The sequence below is a fragment of the Aotus nancymaae genome, unplaced genomic scaffold (assembly GCF_030222135.1).
Source record: "Aotus nancymaae isolate 86718 unplaced genomic scaffold, 86718_ANA_hifiasm-v0.15.2.pri h1tg000286l, whole genome shotgun sequence".
Taxonomy (NCBI): domain Eukaryota; kingdom Metazoa; phylum Chordata; class Mammalia; order Primates; family Aotidae; genus Aotus; species Aotus nancymaae.
Genome location: NW_026988701.1, coordinates 510,632 through 533,522, shown reverse-complemented (window position 1 = coordinate 533,522; position 22,891 = coordinate 510,632). Strand labels below are relative to the sequence as shown.

The 22,891-nt window shown below is 54.8% G+C and overlaps 1 long non-coding RNA gene across 1 annotated transcript in view; it reads right to left on the bottom strand.

Annotated features, from left to right (window-relative positions):
- Positions 1-4,396: 4,396 nt before the first annotated feature.
- LOC135273141 (uncharacterized) overlaps positions 4,397-22,891 on the bottom strand; it is a 31,801-nt gene continuing 13,306 nt past the window's right edge. Inside the window, exon 2 of the long non-coding RNA XR_010340983.1 lies at positions 4,397-6,161. This is a non-coding gene — a long non-coding RNA (uncharacterized LOC135273141). The remainder of the gene's footprint in view (positions 6,162-22,891) is intronic.

The following is a 22,891-nucleotide window of genomic DNA, read 5'->3' as shown; positions in this document are numbered from 1 at the left end:
GACGCCTGTAATCCAACATTTTGAGAGGCCGAGGCAGGTGGATCGCTTGAGGTCAGGTGTTCGAGACCAGCCCGGCCAACATGGTGAAACTCCATCTCCATGACAAATACAAAAATCAGCCAGGCCTGGTGGTGGGCGTCTTTAATCCCAGCTACTCAGGAGGCTGACCCAGGAGAATGGCTGGAACCTGGGAGGTGGAGGTAACAGTGAGCTGAGATTGAGTCATTGCATTCCAGCCTGGGCAACAGAGCAAGACCCTATGTACAAAAAAAAAAAAAAAAAAAAAAAAAAAAAAAAACCAGGAGGAAAGATAGAAAGCTGGCCAGGGGCTGTGGCTCACGGGCACAGTGGCTCACACATATAATCCCAACATTTTGAGAGGCTGAGGCAGGTGGATCGATTGAGCTCAAGAGTTTGAGACCAGCCTGGGCAATATCGTGAAACCTCTTTACTAAAATACAAAAAATTAGCCACCTGTGGTGGTTCGTGCCTGTAGTCCCAGCTACTCAGAAGGCTGAGGCGGGAGAATCGCTTGAGTCCTGGAGGTGGAGGTTGCAGTGAGCCGAGATCGCGCCACTGCGCTCCAGCCTGGGGCAAGACTGTCTCAAAAAACAAAAACAGCTCTGATCAATGAATGGTTTGTGCTAAGCTTTTCTTTTTTATTTTGTAATTTTATCATAGTGAGAAAATAAACTAGCATCCACATACACACACATTCATGATACACCTAACTTTTTCTTAATTTTTTTTTTAGACAGAGTCTTGCTCTGTCACCCAGGCTGCAGTGCAGTGGTGCAATCTCAGCTCACTGCAACCTCTGCCTCCCAAGTAGCTGAGATTACAGGTGCCTGCCACCATGCCTGGCTAATTTTTCTATTTTTAGTAGAGACGGTGTTTCACCATGTTGGCCAGGATGGTCTCGAACTCCCGACCTCATGATCCTACCACCTCGGCCTCCCAGAGTGCTGGGATTTTTTTTTTTTTTTTCAAGACAGAGTCTTGCTCTGTCGCCCAGGCTGGCGTGCAGTGGCACAATCTCAGCTCACTGCAACCTCTGCCTCCTGGGTTCAAGTGATTCTTCTGCCTCAGCCTCCCGAGTAGCTGGGAATACAGGCATCCACCACCATGCACAGCTAATTTTTTTTGTATTTTTAGTACAGACGGGGTTTCACCATGTTGGCCAGGATGGTCTTGATCTCTTGACCTCTTGATCCACCTGCCTCAGCCTCCTAAAGTGCTGAGATTACAGGCGTGAGCCACCACACCCGGCTCAAGTGTTGGGATTATAGGGATGAGCCACCATGCTTGGCTCTCTTGTTTTTTTTTTTTTTTTGGTGGGGAGGGCAGAGTCTGGCTCTGTCACCCAGGCTGGAGTGCAGTGGTGCGATCTCAGCTCACTGCAACCTCTGCCTCTGGGGTTTGAACAATTCAATTCTCCTGCCTCAGCCTCCCGAGTAGCTGGGATAACAGGTGCCCACCACCACCCCCATCTAATTTTTGTATTTATACTAAAGATGGGGTTTCACCATGTTGGCCAGGCTGGTCTTGAACTCCTGACCTCAGGTGATCCGCCTGCCTCGGCCTCCCAAAGTGCTGGGATTACAGGCATGAGCCACCATGCCCAGCCTCATACCTTAATTTTTTTAAAAAACTGTATGACCTGAAAAAGATGCCCAATGAATTAACTTTTTTTTTTTTTGACAGAGTCTCGCTCTGTCTCCCAGGCTGGAGTGTGGTGGTACGATCTCGGCTCACTGTAAGCTGCACCTACTGGGTTCAAGCAATTGTCTGCCTCAGCCTCCCCAGTAGCTGGGACTACAGGCACCCACCACCATGCCCAGCTAATTGTTGTTATTTTCAGTAGAGACGGGTTTCACCATGTTGGCCAGACTGGTCTTGAATTCTGGACCTGATGATCCACCCACCTCGGCCTCCCAAAGTGCTGGGATTACAAGCATGAGCCACAACGCCTAGATTTTTTTTTTTTTTTTTTTAAAGACAGAGTCTCATTCTGTCATCCAGGCTGGAGTGCAGTGGTGCAATCTCAGCTCACCGTAACCTCCGCCTCCCGGGTTCAAGTGATTCTCCTGCCTCTGCCTCCCAAGTAGCTGGGATTACAAGTGCCTGCCACCATGCCCAGCTCATTCTTTTGTATTTTTAGTAAAGATGGGGTTTCATCATGCTGGCCAGGCTGGCCTCGAACTCCTGACCTCATGATCCACCCGCCTCAGTCTCCCAAAGTGCTGTGATTACAAGGATGAGCCACTGCGACCGGCCTGAATGAACATTTTCTAAAGATGCCTCCCGTGTCCTGTCATGAAAACCAAATATTCCTTGGCTGCATATGTGGTAATAAAATTCATACACACATTTGACTTTAATCTCGTTCATTTATTTAAATGATCTGTATGAATTCCATGATTGTGTGGAAGAGCTGCTGAGACAGACCCCAGCGTTTTAGGATAGGGATTCGGAGCCGATGGAAGTCGGGGAAACTGCCTGTAACTTCATTCATCTCTGTGCAGCCTAGTCATGGGGTGAGGTAGCCGTGGGTACAGCTGATGAGTGCGTCTTTCTTTGTGTGTGTTTTTATTTTTTAAAAGGAGTTTTACTCTTGTTGCCCAGGCTGGAGTCCAGTAATGCAATCTCAGCTCACCACAACCTCCGCCTCCCGGGTTCAAGTCATTCTCCTGCCTCAGCCTCCCAAGTAGCTGGGATTACAGGCACCTGCCACCACACCCAACTAATTTTTTTGTATGTTTAGTAGAGATGGGGTTTCTCCACGTTGGTCAGGCTGATCTCAAACTCCCGATCTCAGGTGATCCACCCGCCTCGGCCTCCGAAAGTGCTGGGATGACAGGTATGAGCCACCACACCTGGCCACAAGTGCATCTTTCTAGATTTTGGACACCATTTCTCCATGGCGACCAGGTAGCAAAAACAGAAGCGAGATTTCTTTTGGAAAATGAATCATGAGGTCCCAAAGAGAACCTATTCCAACGTGGGCTAAATCACCATTATGAAGACCATCCTGAGAAGCTCTGATGTCTGTGGTTATACTGTGAAAGAAATGCCACACTTCCGCGGGAAGCGGGAATAAAAATGGCGGTGGGTACCCACTGACTGCCCGAGACCTTGAGCCACCAACTCTGACAGGCGACAGGTAGAAAATGAGGTCTAGGCAGGATGCAGAAGCTCACGCCCATCATCCCAGCACTTTGGGAGACTGAGGCGGGCAGATCACTTGAAGTCAGGAGTTCGAGACCAGCCCGGCCAACGTAGTGAAACCCCATCTCTATTAAAAATTTTAAAAATTAGCTGTGCAGCGGCAGATGCCTGCAATCCCAGCTACTCCAGAGGCCGAGGCAGGAGAATTGCTAGAACCTGGGAGGTGGACGTTGCAGTTAGCCGAGATCATGCCACGGCACTCCAGCCTGGGCAACAAGAGTGAAATTCCATCTCAAAACATAAATAAAAATACAAATAAAAAGTTAACCAGGCACGGTGACGTGTGACTGTAACCTCAGCTACTCGGGAGGCTGAGGCAGGAGAATCACTTGAACCCGGGAGGCGGAGGCTGCAGTGAGCTGAGATCGCGCCACTGTACTCCAGCCTGGGCAACAAAAGTGAAACTCCATCTCAAAAAACAGAAGAAAACAAAATGAGGTATTTCCAGGATCTGTGTGTGAAAGCGGGTATGCATAGGACTTTAATTCACAGAGGTGACTATGGCCAGCACAGAGGGGCCGTAAAAAGAACAAATTCTTCCGGACCATTCCCGAGAGAAGAGGCTGCCACCCACACAGGGCATGAGGGGAGCCTGGGTCTGGCCAGGGAGGCAGAAATCAGCACAGGAACAGCCTTCAAGGGATTTCCACATGATGCGGAAGCAAGGCTGGGTCACAGCTCGGGGTTCGTGCCTATGAACAGTTCTGTGCACTCTGCTCTACGGGGCAGGCTTCAGTAGCCTCATACCCAACAAGGAATGATTTCAGGCCAGGAAAATAATTGGGTTGAGGCCAGGTGTGGTGACTCATGACTGTGAACCCATCACTTTGGGAGGCTGACGCGGGTGGATCCCCTGAGGTCAGGAGTTCGAGACCAGCTGACGCAACATGGTGAAACTGCATTTCACCGGGTGCGGTGGCTCACACCTCTAATCCCAGCACTTTGGGAGGCCGAGGCGGGTGGATAACAAGGTCAGGAGTTAGAGACCAGCCTGGCCAATATAGTGAAATCTCATCTCTACTAAACAAAAAAATTAGCTGGGCATGGTGGTGCACACCTGTGATTACAGCTACTCTGGAGTAGCTGAGGCAGGAGAATTGCTTGAACCCGGAAGGCGGAGGTTGCTGAGTGGAGATCATGCCATTGCACTCCAGCCTGGGCGACAGAGCAAGACTCCGTCTGAAAAATAAATAAATTTTAAAAAGAAATGCCATCTCTACTAAAAACACAAAAAGTACTCCGGGCATGATTGTGGGCACCTGTAATCCCAGCTGCTTGGGAGCCTGACGCACCAGAATCGCTTGAACCCAGGAGGCGGGGGTTGCAGTGAGCCGAGATTGCACCACTGCACTCCAGCCTGGGCAACAGGATAAGACTCCATCTCAAACATAATAATAGTAATAATTACCTGGGCATGGTGGTTTACACCTACAGTCCCAGCTACTTGGGAAGCTGAGGTGGGGGGATTGCTAGCTCAGGAGTTGAAGGTTACACGGAGCTGTGATTGTGTCACTGCACTCCAGGCTGAGCAACAGAGCCAGACCCCGTCTCTACAAAAAAAATATAATTAGCTGGGCTTGCTGGCTGACACCTGAGGTCCTGGCTTCCATGGGAGGTTGAGGTGGGAGGATTACCTGAGCCTAGGAGTTTGAGACCAACCTGGACAACATAGCCAGACCATGTCTCTACAGAAAAATAAAATAAGCTGGGCGTGGTGGTGCACACCTGTGGTCCTAGCAACTCTGAAAGGTAAGACAGCAGGTTCCCTGGAGCCCAGGAATTTGAAACCAGACTCTGCAACATGGTGAAACCCCATCTCTACCAAAATTACAAACATCTGCTGGGTGTGGGGGTGTGCACCTGTAGTCCCAGCTACTCGGGAGGCTGAGGGGAGAGGATCACTTGACCCCAGGAGGTTGAGGCGAAGCGAGCTATCACTGCACCACTGCACTCCAGCCTGGGCAACAGAGCAAGACCCTGTCCCTAAAAATAATTGCAAGAAATATCAAGCTGGGCGCGGTCGCTCACGCCTCTAATCCCAACATTTGGGAGGCTGAGGCAAGCGGATCACCTGACGTGAGGAGTTCAAAACCAGCCTGGCCAACGTGGTGAAAAATACAAAAATTAGCCAGGTGTGGTGGTGGCAGGTGCCTGTAATCCCAGCTACTTGGGAGGCTGCGGGGGGAGAATCACTTGAACCCAGGAGGTGGAGGTTTCGGTGAGCTGAGATCGCGCCACCGCACTCCAGCGTGGGCGACAGAGACTCTGTCTCAAAAAAGGAAATACTGGCTTGGTGTGTGGGAACTAGCCGAGGGGATGCTGGCTTGCACAGGGGAGGCCAGCTCCCAAGGGCATTGTTATTGGGTTTAGCAATTAGTGACTTGTGGGAGGGCCGTCTTTCTCGGGGTCTGTGAGGGCTGCAGTCACCACAGCAGGAAGAATACAGAAAAAAGTCATCCCATCACTTTGGGAGGCTGAGCTGGGAGGATTACTTTAGGCTAGGAGGTCAAGACCCCATAGAGACCAGCCTGGCCAGCACAGCAAGATCCCATCTCTATTTCTTAACAAAAAGAAAGAGAAGGCATAGGATGGGTCCCCTGATCACCGATATCTGGCCCACACATAAGGCACAATACTTGGGACGTCGGGGGTGAACCTGCAGCCGCCGTGTCCCAGACTTAGGAAGGGTCCCTGTCAGCACCACAGCAGCTTCTGGTCGAGTGTGATGACATCGCTGACAAAGCTGTCCTCGCCGATGAAGTCTCCCGTGATGACGTTGGTGCAGTGGGACCCCGGCCTCAGGCACTGCTCCCAGACCCACAACCGCAGGCACAGCAGGTTGGGCATCATCATCTTCTCCGGGGACTCTGATGGGTGCACCAGGATGTACTGCAGGTTCTCGGTGAGGTTGATGCCGCCCACAAACAGCCCTCCTGGAACAGTGAGTAGGTGGAGACATCACACAACCACCCGCCTCCACCCGCCCGTTTACCCCTCTTATTCACATGGTTAGAGGCTCAGATCTCAGGAATAATGGCCCCAAAGATGGCCACATCCTAATCCCCATGTGGGGACAAAATAATGGCCCCAGAGATGTCCAAGTCCTAATCCCCATGTGGGAGACAGAATAATGGCACAAAGATGCCCACATCCTAATCCCCATGTGGGAGACAGAATAATGGCCCCAGATGTCCACGTCCTAATCCCCATGTGGGAGACAGAATAATGACCCCAAAGATGTCCACGTCCTAATCCCATGTGGGAGACCGAATGATTGCACAAAGATGTCCACGTCCTAATCCCCATGTGGGAGACAGAATAATGTCCCCAAAGATGTCCACATCCTAATCCCCATGAAGGAGAGAGAATCATGGCCCCCAAGATGTCCTCGTCCTAATCCCCATGTGGGAGACAGAATAATGGCCCCAAAGATGCCCACGTCCGAATCCCCATGTGGGAGACAGAGAAGAATGCTGTTGTGTTCGGCACAAAGTCTGTGACATTTGTTATGAGGCTTATAGAGAGTGTTGACACTGACCAGTGATTGTGAAAATTGGGTCGCTGCATAATTGGAAATGAAAATTTTGAGGGTCCATGTAGATATGCTGAGCCAGAATCTCTGTGGGGGCAGGGCGAAGGGGGCTGCAGGCTGTGCTTGAAGGAGCTCCCCCAGGGGTAGGTAGGTTCCCCTGTCCCTGTGTTGGCCAGCTGAGCTCACTCCAAGACCAGAAGACAGCAAAGTCAGCAGAAGGTTAAGGCCAAGTTCTCTCAGTGGCTTTTAAGGCTTATTTCTAGGCCGGGCACGGTGGCTCATGCCTGTCATCCCGGCACCTTGGGAGGCTGAGGCGGGCGGACCATCTGAGGTCAGGAGTTTGAGACCAGCCTGACCAACATGGTGAAACCCCGTCTCTGGCAAAAATACAAAAAATAAGTTGGGTGTGGTGGCACATGCCTGTAATCCCAGCTACTCGGGAGGCTGAGGCAGGAGAACTGAATCGCTTAAACCTGGGAGGCAGAGGATGCAGTGAGCTGAGATTGCGGCATTGCACTCCAGCCTGGGCGACAAGACTGAAACTCCGTCTCAAAAACAAACAAACAAACAAAAAAAACCGCATTTCTAAACTGTGTAACCTTATTCCTGGGTAAGGGCAAGAGACCAGGTTGACAAAAGCCTGCTCCTTTGCCCAACCTGTGAGCTGGGGTTTTTTTTTCTTGTTTTTTTAAGACAGAGTTTTACTCTGTAGCCCAGGCTGGAGTGCATTGGCACGATCTTGGCTCACTGCATCCTCTGGCTCCTGGGTCCAAGTGATTCTCCTGCCTCAGCCTCCTGAGTAGCTGGGAATACAGGGGCCCGGCACCACGCCCGGCTAATTTTGTATTTTTAGTAGAGACGGGGTTTTGCCATATTGGCCAGGCTGGTCTCAAACTCCTGACCTCAAGTGATTCACCCGCCTTGGCCTCCCAGATTGCTGGGATTACAGGCGTGAGCCACCGTGCCAAACCTTGCTCATTTTTTTCCTTTTTTTTTTTTTTGAGACAGACTTTTGCTCTTGTCGCCCAGGCTGGAGCGCAGTGGCACAGTCTCGGCTCACCACAGCCTCCGCCTCCCGGGTTCAAGCGATTCTCCTGCCTCAGCCTCCTGAGTAGCTGGGACTACAGGTGCCCGCCACCATGCCCGGCTGATTTTTGTGTTTTCAGTAGAGACGGGGTTTCATCATCTTGGCCAGGCTGGTCTCAAACTCCTGACCTCAGGTGATCCACATGCCTCAACCTCCCAAAGTGATGGGATTACAGGAGTGAGCCACGACGCTGTGTCAATTTTTGTATTTTTTTTTTGTCTTTGAAGACGGGGTTTCACCATGTCGGTCAGGCTGATCTTGAACTCACAACCTCAGGTGATCCACCCGCTTTGGCCTGCAAAGTGCTTGGATTACAGGTGTGAGCCACCACGTCTGGCCCAATTTTTGTATTTTTTAGTAGACACGGGGCTTCACTATGTTGGTCAGATGGGTCTTGAGCTGCTGACCTCAGGTGACCCGCCTGCCTCAGCCTCCCAAAGTGCTGGGGTTACAGGCCTGAGCCACCGCACCTGGCCTGTTTTGCTCTCCTTAATCTACCTTTTGCATAATCTACAGAACCTGTAAACCAAAATTAAAATTGAAAGGCTCCCCAACCATCTGAATGGACTGCCTCCTTGAGCAGGGCACTCTACAGCCTGAAAGACTGGTTCCCGCCATGGTGGGAAGTGGGGTAGGGGCCGAGCGTCATTCTGTAGGTCCAGCAAGCACATTATATGAAAAACACAGCACTCACATCAACACAGACCTGAAGTCTGATAAGAAATCTTTCCCATCTATCCTCTCTGAAGCTGGCTACCTGGATAAAAGCTTGCTCTGAGGCTGGGCAAGGTCTGATTCACACTTGTCATCCGAGCACTTTGGGAGGCTGAGGTAGGCGGATCACCTGAGGTCAGGACTGCGAGACCAGACTGACCAATATCATGAAACCCCGTCTCTACTAAAAATACAAAAATTAGCCGGGTGTGGTGGCATGTGCCTGTGATCCCAGCTACTCGGGAGGCTGAGGCAGGAGAATTCCTTGAATCCAGGAGGTGGAGGTTGCCGTGAGCTGACATTGTGCCACTGCACTCCAGCCTGGGTGACGAGAGAATCTCCATCTCAGGAAAGGAAAGGAAGTTGGGGGGATAAGGGAAGGGGAGCGGGGAGGGAAGCGGGGAAGGGAGAAATGGAAGGGGAAGGGAAGGGAGGGGAACAAGGGAAGGAAAGAAGCAAAGGAAAGAAGGGAACGGGGAAGTGAAGGGGGAAAGAAAGGGGAGCAGAGGGGAGAGGAGGGGAGGGAAGGGGAGGGAAGCAGGGAAGGAAAGAAGGGAACAGGGAAGGGAAGGGTGAAAGGAAAGGTGAGTAGAGGGGAGGGGAGGGAAGGGGGAGGGGAGGGAAGGGGAGGGGGAAGAGAAGGGGAGGGGAAGGCGGAAGGGGGAAGGGAGGGGAAGGGAGGGAAGGGGAGGGGAGAGGAGGGGTGGGAAAGGGGGAAATGGAGGGAAGGGGAGAAGAAGAGGGAAGGGAAGGGCAAGGGGAGGGGTGGGAAGGGGAGAAGGGGAGGGGTGGGAAGGGGAGAAGGGGAGGGGAGGGAAGGGGGAAGGGGAGGGGAGGGGAGGGAAGGGGGAAGGAGAGTGGAGGGTAGGGAAGGGTAGGGAAGTGGAGGGAAGGAGAGTGGAGGAGAGCGGAGGTGAGGAAAGGGGAGGAGAAGGAAGGGGAGGAGAGGGAAGAGCGGAGGGGAGGGAAGGGGGAAGGGAAGGGGGAAGGGGGAAGGGAAGGGGGAAGGGAAGGGGAGGGGAGGGGACGGGAGGGAAGGGAAACCGGGAAGGGAAGGGGGAGAGGGAAAGGGAGGGGATGGGAGGGGAGGGAAGGGAAGAAGGGAAGGGAAGGGAAAGGAAAAAGGAAGAAGGAAGAAGGGAGAAAGGAAAAAAGGGAGGGAGGGAGGGAGGGAGGGGAGGCAGAAGCCAGGCACAGAAACAGCCGCATTGGTGGCAGCTTGGCGTTTACCTTATTTGAACCCGGTTTCAACATTTGGCTGCCTTTGGCTGAAACTCAGCGGTCGGCAGAAGAGTAGGTTCTGGTCTGTTTACACTTTCTGTTACCTCACAGTTCACTGTGTACAGAGAAACCTTTATGCCGAACTGAAAATATGTCAGGAGGCAATTTCAGGAACCGTAAATATTGGAAATAGAAGTTACTTGTTTTTTTCTTTTTGAGATGGAATCTTCCTCGATCGCCCAGGCTGGAGTGCAGTGGTGCGATCTCACCTCACTGCAGCCTCCCACTCCCGGGTTCAAGTGACTCTCCTGCCTCAGGCTCCCGAGAAGCTGGGACTACAGGTGCCCGCCACCACACCCGGATAATTTTTGTGTTTTCAGTAGAGATGGGGTTTCACCATGTTGGTCAGGCTGGTTTCGAACTCCTGACCTCATGTGATCCGCCTACCTCGGCCTCTCAAACTGCTGGAATTACAGGTGTGAGCCACCATGCCTGGCCTTTTTTCCTTTCCTTTTTTTTTTTTTTTTTTTTTGAGACGGAGTTTCGCTCGTTACCCACGCTGGAGTGCAATGGCGCGATCTCGGCTCACCGCAACCTCCGCCTCCTGGGTTCAGGCAATTCTCCTGCCTCAGCCTCCTGAGTAGCTGGGATTACAGGCACGTGCCACCGTGCCCAGCTAATTTTTTGTATTAGTAGAGACGGGGTTTCACTATGTTGACCAGGATGGTCTCGATCTCTTGACCTTGTGATCCACCCGCCTTGGCCTCCCAAAGTGCTGGGATTACAGGCTTGAGCCACCGCGCCCGGCCTCCTTTTTTTTTTTTAATTGCATTTTAGGTTTTGGGGTACATGTGAAAAACACGCAAGATTGTTGCATAGGTGCATACGTGGCAGTGTGATTTGCTGCCTTCCTCCCCTTCACCTATATGTGGCATTTCTCCCCATGCTATCTCTCCCCAACTCCCCACCCGCCACGGTCCCTCCCATTCCCCCCCAACAGACCACAGTGTATAGTGCTCCCCTCCCTGTGTCCATGTGTTCCCTTTGTTCAACACCCGTCTATGAGTGAAAACATGCAATGTTTGATTTTGTGTTCTTGTGTCAGTTTCCTGAGAATGATGGTTTCCAGGTTCATCCATGTCCCTACAAAGGACGTGAATTCATCGTTTTTGATGGCTGCATAATATTCCATGGTGTATACGTGCCACATTTTTCCTGTCCGGTCTATCATCGATGGGCATTTGGGTTGGTTCCAGGTCTTTGCTATTGTAAACTGTGCTGCAATGAACATTCATGTGCATGTGTCCTTATAGTAGAACGATTTATAATCCTTTGGATATATACCCAGTAATGGGATTGCTGGGTTAAATGGAATTTCTATTTCTAGGTCCTTTTTGCTTCTCAGGAAGGAGAGGGGGAATGGAATTGGTGATGGTTTAAAAGAAGCCAGCTCAGGCCGGGCACAGTAGCTGATACCTGTAATCCCAGCACTTTGGGAGGCTGAGGCAGGCAGATCACATGAGGTCAGGAGTTTGAGACCAGCCTGGCCAACATGGTGAAACCCCATCTCTACTAAAAATACAAAAACTTAGACAGGAGTGGTGGTGGGTGTTGTGATCCCAGATACTTGGGAGCCTGAGGCAGGAGAATCTCTTGAGCTTGGGAGGCAAAGTTTGCAGTGAGCCGAGATCACACCACTGCCCTCCAGCCTGGGCAACAGAGCAAGACTCCAAATCAAAATAAATAAATAAATAAATAAATAAATAAAATAAAATAAAATAAAATAAACATTTATCTCCACCTGGTGTCCCTTCTTGCTATTGGAGGGGGTGCTCCCCGTCCTCAGTATTTGAAACTCAATCATGGGCTGAAGGAATGTTCCAGAGGAGAAGAGGGCTTTGCATCAAAGGTAGTGCCCCGACCAAGAGCTTCCGTTCCGGGCATCGGGAGGGGTTGGCAAGCACACCTTGAAGCACACAAGGGCACTGTCAACCGGGAAGTCCCAGCATTTCCAGTGCCCCACACTCAGCCCACTTAACTCAAGCACCTTTCACAACCCTCGGCTCACACAAGAGAGGGAGCCCCAAGGCATGGACGAGACATACCTCAGCCCACTGGAGGTCCCCGCCCGCATTACGGCCCACACCCGGCGACCCAGGACACAGAGGGGGAGGAGGGGCTGGGTGCCGTGACCACAGGTCCACATCACACCAGCACAAAGACGGAGGACAGGCCCTGTGTCCAGGGTTCCACATCACACCGGGACATAGAGGGAGGAAGGCTGTGACCTGTGTCCATGTGCCAACATCACACCAGGACAAAGAGGGAGGATAGGCCCCGTGTACAGGGGTCTACATCACCCCAGGACACAGAGGGAGGACAGGCCCCGTGACCAACGGTCCACATCACAAGAGGACCTAGAGGAACGAAGGCTGAGCATTATCTCCAAACGTCCACATCACACCAGGACACAGACAGAGGACAGGCCCTGTGTCCAGGGGTCCATGTCACACGAAGACATAGAGGAAGGACACGCTCCATGTCCAGGGATCCACATCACACTAGGACACAGAGGGAGGACAGGCCCCATGCCCAGGAGTCCAGGTAACACCAGGACATAGAGCGAGTACAGGTCGCATGTCCAGGGGTCCACATCACACCAGGACACATAGGGAGGATAGGACCCACGCCCAGGGGTCCTCGTCACACCAGGACACAGAGGGAGGAAGGTTGGGACTTCTTTCCACTCGTTCACATCACACCAGGACACAGTAAGAAGACAGGCCCTATGTCCAGGGGTTCCCATTATACCAGGACACAGAGGGAGAAAACGTCGTGTCCAGGGGTCCACATCACACCAGGACACAGAGGGAGGACAGGCCCTGTGTCTTGGGGTTCACGGCACACCGGGCCACAAATGGAGTACAGGCCCCATGTCCAGGGGTCAACGTCACAGCAGGACATAGAGGGAGGAAGGCTGGGCCCTGTGTTAACACGTCCACATAACACCAGGACACAGATGGAGGACAGGCCCCATGTCCAGGGGTCCACGTCACATCAGGACATAGAGATAGGAAGGCTGGGCCCCGTGTCCACAGGTCCACATCACACCAAGACACAGAGGCCAGATAGGCCCTATGTCCAGTGGACCACGTCACACCAGGACATAGAGGGTGAACTGGTCCTATGTTAAGGGATCCACATCACCTCAGGACACAGAGGGAGGACAGGCCCCGTGTCCAGGGGTCCACGTCACACCAGCACAAAGAGGTAGAATAGACCCCATGTCCAGGGGTCCACATCACACCAGGACACAGAGGGAGGACAGGCCCAATATCCAGAGGTCCACGTCACACCAGGACATAGAGGGAGGAAGGCTCGGCTGTGTCTCTACATGTCCACATCTGACCAGGACACAGAGGCAGGACAGGCCCCATGTCCAGGGATCAACGTCACACCAGGACTTAGAGGGAGGACAGCCCCGTGTCCAGGGGTCCACATCACAACAGGACACAGAGGGAGGACAGGCACCATGTCCAGGGGTCCTCGTTATACCATGACATAGAGGGAGGTAGGCTGGGCCCTGTGTCCACACATCCATATCACACCAGAAAACAAAGGGAGGACAGGCCCCGTGTCCACGGGTCCACATCACACCAGGACACAGAGGGAGAACATGCCCCATGTACAGGGGTCCACATCACACCAGGACACAGAGGGAGAACATGCCCCATGTACAGGGGTCCACATCGCACCAGGATACAGAGGGAGAACAGGCCAGGTGTCCAGGAGTCCATGTCACACGAGGACAAAGAGGGAGGAAGGCTGGGCCCTGTGTCGACACGTCCACATCACACCAGGATAGAGATGGGAGGACAGGCCCCATTTCCAGGGGTCCACATCACACCAGGACACAGAGGGACGAGAAGCCACATGTCCAGGGGTCCACGTCACACCATGACATAGAGGGAGAAAGTCTGGGTACTGTGTCCACACGTCCACATCACACCAGGACACAGAGGGACGAGAGGTCCAATGTCCAGGGGTCCACGTCAAACCAGGACATAGAGGGAGGATAGGCTCTGTGTCAAAGGGCCTACATCACACCAGGACACAGAGGGAGGACAGGCCCCATGTCCAGGGTTTCACGACACACCAGGACACAGATGGAGGAAGGCTGGGCTCCGTGTCCACAGGTCCACATCACACCAGGACACAGAGCGAGGACAGGCCCTGTGTCTAGGGGTGATTGTTACACCAGGAGACACAGGAAGGATAGGCCCCATGTCCAGGAGTCCATATCACACCAGAAGACAGAAGAAGGACATGCCCGATATCCAGGGTTCCACATCACACGAAGATACAGAGGGAGGACTGGCCCCATGTCCGGGGTCCACGTTACAGCAGGACACAGATGAAGGACAGGCCAGGTGACCAGCAGTCCACGTCACACCAGGACATAGATGGAGGAAGGCTGGGACCTCTGTCCACATGTCCACATCACACCAGGACACAGCAGGAGAACAAGCCCTGTGTTCACAGCTCCACGTCACACCAGGGCACAGTGGGATGAAGGTTGGGCCGTGTGTACACACTGCCACATCACACCAGGACACAGAGGGAGGACAGGCCATGTGTCCAGGGGTCCCCATCACACCATGACACAGAGGGAGGACAGGCCCCATGTCCAGGGTTTCATGACACAACAGGATATAGAGGGAGAAAGTCTCGACCCTGTGTCCACACCTCCGCATCACAACAGGACACAGAGCGAGGACAGCCGCAGTGTCCAGGGGTGATTGTTATACCAGTAGACAGAGGAAGGACAGGCCCCGTGTCCAGGGGTTCTAGTTACACCAGGACACAGAGAAAGGACAGGTCCCATGTACAGGGGTCCACAGCACACGAGAACACTGAGGGAGGAGAGACCCCATGTCCAGGGGTCCACATCACACTAGGACACAGACAGAGGACAGTCTAGGTGTCCAGGAGTCCACATCGCACCAGGATATAGAGGGAGGAAGGCTGGGCACTGTGTCCACATGTCCCCATCACACCAGGACACAGAGGGAGGAGAGGTCCCATGTCCAGGGATCCATGTCCCATGAGGACACAGAGGGAGGACAGGCCCCATGTCCACGGGTTCACGTCACACCAGGACAAAGAGGGAGGACAGGTCCTGTGTCCAGGGTTCCACGTCACACCAGGACACAGTGGGAGGACAGTCCCCATGTCCAGGGTTCCACATCACACCAGGATACAGAAGAAGGACAGGCCCCGTATCCAGGGGTCGACATGACACCAGGACACAGAGGGAGGACAAATTCCATGTCAAGAGGTCCACGTCACACCAGGAAATAGAGGGAGGACGGCTGCGCTGTGTCCAGACGTCCACATCACAGCAAGACAAACAGTGAGGACAGGCCCCATGTTCAGGCATCCACGTCAAACCAGGACATAGAAGGAGGACAGACCAGGTGTCCAGGGGTCTACATCACACCAGGACACAGAGGGAGAACAGGCCCCGTGTCCAGGGGTCCACATCACACCAGGACACAGATGGAGGACAAGCCAGGTGTCCAGGGATTTACATCACACAAGGACATAGAGGGAGGAAGGGGGGGCCCTCTTTCCACATGTGCACATCACACCAGGACACAGAGGGAGGAGAGGCCCCATGTCCAGGGGTCTGTCACACCAGGATATAGAGGGAGGACAGGCCCCGTATCCAGGGGTCCACATCACACCAGGACATGGAGGGAGGACAAGCCACATGTCGAGATGTCCACATCACACCAGGACATAGAAGGGGAATGTTGGGCCCTGTTTCCACATGTCCACATCACACCAGGACACAGAGGGGGGACAGGCCCCGTGTCCAGGGGTCCAAATCACACCAGGACATGGAGAACAGGCCCCATGTTCAGGTGTCCACGTCAAACCAGGACATAAAAGGAGGACAGACCAGGTGTCCAGGGGTCTACATTACACCAGGAGACAGAGTGAGAACAGGCCCCATGTCCAAGGGTTCCTTTTCAAACCAGGACACAGAGGAGGAGTGGCCCCATATCCAGGGGTCCACATGACATCAGGACACAGATGGAGGACAAGCCAGTTGACCACGAGTCCACGTCAAAACAAGACACAGAGGGAGGAACGCAGGGCCATGTCCACACGTCCATATCACACCGGGAGACAGATGGAGGACAGGCCCCATGTCCAGGTTTTCACGACACACCAGGATATAGAGGGAGGAACTTTGGTCCCTGTGTCCACACGTCCACATCACACCGGGACACAGAGGGAGGACAGGACCTGTGTCCAGGGTTCCACATCACACCAGGACACAGTGGGAGGACAGGCCCCATGTCAAGGGATCCACGTCACACGAGGAAATGGACAGAGAAAGGCAACACCCTGTGTCCACACGTCCACATCACAGCAAGACTCAAAGTGAGGACAGGCCCCATATCCAGGGGTCCATGTCACACCAGGACACAGAGGGAGGACAGGCCCTGTTTCCAGGTGTGAAGGTCACACCAGGACACATAGGAAGGACAGGACATGTGTCCAGCGTTCCACATCACACCAGGACACAGTGGGAGGACAGGCCCCATGTCCAGGGGTCCACATCACAAGAGGAAATAGATGGAGGAAGGCAGCGCCCTGTGTCCACATGACCACATTACAGCAAGACACACAGTGAGGACAGGCCCCATATCCAGGGGTCCATGTCACACCAGGACATAGAGGGAGGATAGGCCCTGTTTCCAGGTGTGAAGGTCACACCAGGACATACAGGGAGGACACGCCCTGTGTCCAGGGGTCCACATCACACCAGGAGACAGAGGAAGGAGAGGCCCCATGTACAAAGGCCGAGGTCACACCATGACAGAGGGAGGAAGGCTGGGTCCAGTGTCCACACGTCCACATAACGCTAGGACACAGAGGAAGGAAAGGCTCCATGTCCAGTGGTGCACGTTACACCAGGACAGAGATGCAGGAAGGCTGGGCCCTGTGTCCACACGTCCACAACAGACCAGGACACAGAGGGAGGACAGGCCCCATGTCCACGGGTCCACGTCACACCAGGACATGGAGGGAGGAAGGCTGGGCCCTGTGTCCACACGTCCACATCACACCAGGACACAGAGGGAGCACAGGCCCCATGTCCACGGGTTCATGTCACACTAGGACATAGAGGGAGGAAGGCTGGGCCCTGTGTCCACGCATCCACATCACACGGGGACACAGAGTGAGGACAGGCCCTGTGTCCTCATGTGAATGTCACACCAGGACACAGAGGAAGGACAGGCCCTGTGTCCAGGGGTACACGTCAAACCAGTACACAGAGGAAGTACAGGCCCCGTGTCCAGGGGTCCACCTCACACCAGGACACAGAGGGAGGACAGGCCCCATGTCCAGGGGTCCACATCACACGAGGACACAGAGGGAGGACAGGCCCCATGTCCAGGTTTCCACCTCACACCAGGACTTACAAGGAGGACAGGCCCCGTGTCCAGGGGTCCTCGTCACACCATGACATACAAGTAGGGAGGCTGAGCCCTGTGTCCACACGTCCACATCACATCAGGAGACAGAGGAAGGACAGGCCCCATGTCCAGACGTCCCTGTCACACCAGGACATAGAGGGACTACAGGCACGGTGTCCAGCGGTACACGTCACACCAGGACACAGAGGGAGAACAAGTCCTGTGTCCAGGGGTCCCTTTCACACCAGGACACAGATGTAGGACAGGCCCCGTGTCCAGGGGTCCACATCACACCAGGACACAGAGGGAGGACAGGCCCCAAGTCCAGGGTTCCCAGTCACACCAGGACATAGAGGGAGCAAGGCTGGGCCCTCTGTCCAAACGTCCACATCACACCAGAACACAGAGGGAGGACAGGCCCCATTTTCACGGGTTCACGTCAAACCAGGACATAGAGGGAGGAAGGCTGGGCCCTGTGTCCACACCTCCACATCACACTGGGACACAGAGGGAGGACAGGCCCCATGTCCAGGGGCCCACATCACACCAGGACACAGAGGGAGGACAAGCCCCATGTCCAGGGGTCCACATCACACCAGGACTCAGTGGGAGGAGGGCTGGGCCGCGTGTGCACACTGCCACATCACACCAGGACAGAGAGGGAGGACAGGCCATATGTCCAGGGGTCCAGGACACAGTGGAAGGACAGGCCATGTGTCTAGGTGTCCGTGTCACAGCATAGACAGAGGAAGGCTGGGTCCTGTGTCCACAAATCCACATCACACCAGGACACAGAGGGAGGACAGGCTCCATGCTGGACATGCAGCTGGGTTCACGTCACACCAGGACAGAGATGGACGAAGGTTGCGCCCTGTGTTCACACCTCCACATCAGACAAGGACACAGAGGGAGGACAGGCCCCATGTCCAGGGGTCCACGTCACACGAGGACACAGAGGGAGGACAGGCCATATGCACAGGGGTCCAGGACACAGTGGAAGGACAGGCCACATGTCCAGGTGTCCATGTCACAGCATAGACGGAGGAAGCCTGGGTCCTGTGTCCACACATCCACATCACACCAGGACACAGAGGGAGGACAGGCTCCATGACCAGGGTACAAGTCACAGCAGCAATTAGAGGGAGGACAGGCCCTGTGTCCAGGTTTCAACATCACTGCAGGACACAGAGGAAGGACAGGCCCCATGTCCACGGGTTCATGTCACACCAGGACATACAGGGAGGAACGCTGGGCACTGTGTCCACACGTCCACATCATACTGGGACACTGAGGGAGGACAGGCCCTGTGTCCTGGTTTGAATGTCACACCAGGACACAGAGGAAGGACAGGACACGTGACCAGGGTTCCACATCATACCAGGACACAGTGGGATGACAGGCCTCATTTCCTTGGGTGCACGTCACACCAGGAAATACAGTGAGGAAGGTTGCGCCCTGTGTCTAGACGTCCACATCACAGCAAGACACACAGTGAGGACAGGCCCCATATCCAGGGGCCCACGTCACACCAGGATATAGAGGGAGGACAGGCCCCATGTCCAGGGGTCCACATCACACCATGACACAGAGGGAGGACAGGCCTCGTGTCCAGGGGACTATGTCACACCAAGACACAGAGGAAGGAGAGGCCCGATGTCCAGGGGTCGACATCACACGAGGACACTGAGGGAGTACTGGGCCGATGTCCAGGGGTCCACATCAAAAAAGGACACAGACGGAGGACAGGTCAGGTGTCCAGGAGTCCATGTCACACCAGGACATAGGGGGAGGAAGGCTGGGCCCTTTGTCCACACGTCCACATCACACCAGGACACAGAGGGAGGAGAAGCCCCATGTCCAGGGGTCCACATCACACCAGGACACAGAGGGAGGAGAGGCCCCATGTCCAGGGGTCCACGTCACACCAGGACATAGAGGGAGGAAGGCTGGGCCATGCGTCCACACGTCCACATCACACCAGGACACAGAGGAAGTACAGGCCCCATGTCCACGAGTTCATGTCACACCAGGGCATAGAGGGAGGAAGGTTGGGTCATGAGTCCACACATCCACATAACACGGGGAAACAGAGGGAGGACAGGCCCTTTGTCCAAATGTGAATGTCACACCAGTACACAGAGGAAGTACAGGCCCCGTGTCCAGGGTTCCACCTCACACCAGGACACAGAGGGAGGACAGGCCCTGTGTCCAGGGGTCCACATCACACCAGGACACAGAGAGAGGACAGGCCCCATGTCCAGGGGTCCACATCAAACCAGGATATAGAGGGAGGACAGGACCCATGTCCAGGGGTCCACATCACACCAGGACACAGAGGGAGGACAGGCCCCATGTCAAGCAGTCCTAATCACACGATGACATAGAGGGAGGAAGGCAGGGCCCTGTGTCCACACGTCCACATGATACCAGGACACAGAGCGAGGAGAGGCCGCATGAACAGGGGTCCACATGACACCAGGAAACAGTGGGAGGACAGCTGGGCCGCATTTCCACACTGCCACATCACACCGGGACACAGAGGGAGGACAGGATATATGTCCAGGGGTCCAGGACACAGTGGAAGGACAGGCCCCGTGTCCAGGCATCCACATAACACCAGGACACAGAGGGAGGACAGGCCCCGTGTCCAAGGGTCCACGTCACATGAGGACATGGAGGGACGAAGGCTGGGCCCTCTGTCCAGACATCCACATGACACCAGGACACAGAGGGAGGACAGGCCCCATGTCCAGGGGTCCACGTCACACCAGGACATACAGGGAGGAAGCCTGGGTCCAGTGTCCACACGTCCACATCACAACAGGACACAGAGCAAGGACAGGCCCTGTGTCTAGGGGTGATTGTTACATCAGGAGACCGAGGAAGGACAGACCCCGTGTCCAGGTGTCCATGTCACACCATGACATGGAGGAAGACTGGGTCCTGTGTCCACACATCCACATCACACCAGGACACAGAGGGAGGACAGGCTCCATGTCTATGGGTTAACATCACACCAGGACAGAGATGGACGAAGGTTGCGCCCTGTGTCCACACCTCCACATCAGACAAGGACACAGAGGGAGGACAGGCTCCATGTCCAGGGGTCCATGTCACACGAGGACACCGAGGGAGGACAGGCTCCATGTCCGGGGTCCACATCACACCAGGACACAGAGGGAGGAAGGCTGGGCCCTGTGTCCACACGTCCACATCACACCAGGACACAGAGGGAGGACAGGCCTCATTTCCCGAGTTTCACGACACACCAGGATATCGAGGGAGGACGGCTGGGTCCTGTGTCCACACCTCCACATCAGAACAGGACACAGAGGGAGGACCGGCCCCATGTCCAGGGGTCCACGTCACACCAGGATATAGAGGGAGAACAGGCATTGTGTCCAGGGGTCCACATCACAACAGGATACAGAGGGAGGACAGGTTCCATGTCCAGGCGTACACGTCACACCAGGACATAGAGGGAGGAAGGCTGGGCTCTTTGTCCACACGTCCATATCACACCAGGACAGAGAGGGAGAACAGGCCCCATTTCCAGGTTTCCACATCACACCAGGACACAGAGGGAGGACAGGCCCCCTGTCCAGAGGTCCACATCACACCATGACATAGAGGGAGGAAGGCTGGGCCCTGTGTCCACATGTCCACATCACAGCAGACACACAGTGAGGACAGGCCCCATGTGCAGCGGTCCACGTCACACCAGGACATACAGGGAGGACAGACCCCGTGTCCAGGGTTTCACATCACACCAGGACACAGAGGGAGGACAGGCCCCATGTCCAGGGATCCTCGTCACACCATGACACACAGGGAGGAAGGCTGGGCACTGTGTCCACATTTCCACATCACACCAGGACACAGAGGGAGGACAGGGCCCATGTCGAGATGTCCACGTCACACCAGGACATAGAAGGAGGACAGACCCGGTGTCCAGACGTCCACATCACAGCAAGACACACAGTGAGGACAGGCCCCATGTCCAGAGGTTCACGTCCCACCAGGAAATAAAGGGAGGAAGGCTGCGCCCTGTGTCCACACGTCCACATCAGAGCAAAACACAGAGGGAGGACAGGCCCCATGTCCAGGCGTCCACGTCAAACCAGGACATAGAAGGAGGACAGACCATGTGTCCAGGGGTCTACATTCACACCAGGACACCGAGGTAGGACAGGCCCCGTGTCCAGGGGTCCACATCACACCAGGACACAGAGGGAGGACAGGCCCCATGTCCAGGGTTTAATGACAGAACAGGAGATAGAGGGAGGAAGTCTGGGCCCTGTGTCCACACGTCCACATCACACCAGGACACAGAGCAAGGACAGGCCCTGTGTCCAGGAGTGATTGTTACACCAGTAGACAGAGGAAGGACAGGCCCCGTGTCCAGGGGTCCATGTCACACCAGGACACTGAGGAAGGACAGGCCCCATGTCCAGGGGTCCACATCACACGAGGACACTGAGGGAGGACTGGCCCCATGTCCAGGGGTCCACATCACACCAGGACACAAACGGAGGACAGGCCAGGTGTCCAGGAGTCCACATCACACCAGGACATAGAGGGAGGAAGGCTGGGCCCTGTGTCCACACGTCCCCATCACACCAGGACACAGAGAGAGGAGAGGCCCCATGTCCAAGGGTCCACATCACACCAGGACACAGTGGGAGGAGGGCTGGGCCGTGTGTGCACACTGTCACATCACACCAGGACACAGAGGGAGGACAGGCCATATGTCTAGGGGTCCAGGACACAGTGGAAGGACAGGCCCCGTGTCCAGGTGTCCATGTCACAGCATGCCATAGAGGGAGGAAGGCTGGGTCCTGTGTCCACACATCCACATCACACCAGGACTCAGAGGGAGGACAGGGTCCATGTCCAGAGTTTCACGTCACACCAGGACATAGAGGGAGGAAGGCTGGGCCCTATGTCCACATGTCCACATCACACGGGGACACAGAGGGAGGACAGGCCCTGTGTCCTGGTGTGAATGTCACACCAGGACACAGAGAAAGGACAGGCCCGGTTTCCAGGGGTACACATCACACCAGTACACAGAGGAAGTACAGGCCCCGTGTCCAGGGGTCCACCTCAACCAGTACACAGAGGGAGGACAGGCCCCATGTGCAGGTGTCCACATCACACCAGGACACAGACGGAGGACAGGCCAGGTGTTCAGGGTTCCACATCACACTAGGACATAGAGAGAGGAATGGTGGGCCCTCTCTCCACATCACACCAGGACATAGAGGGAGGAGAGGCCGCATGTCCAGGGGTCCACGTCACACCAGGATATAGAGGGAGGACTGGCCCTGTATCCAGGGGTTGACGTCACACCAGGACCCAGAGGGAGGACAAGCCCCATGTCGACAGGATCACATCACACCAGGACACAGAGGGAGGACAGGCCCCATGTCCAGGGGTCCAGGTCACATCAGGACATAAAGAGAGGAATGCTGGGCCCTGTTATCACACGTCCACATCACACCAGGACACATAGGGAGGAAGGCTGGGCCCTGTGTCCATACGTCCATATCACACGGGGACACAGAGCGAGGACAGGCCCTGTGTCCAGGTGGGAATGTCACACCATGGCACAGA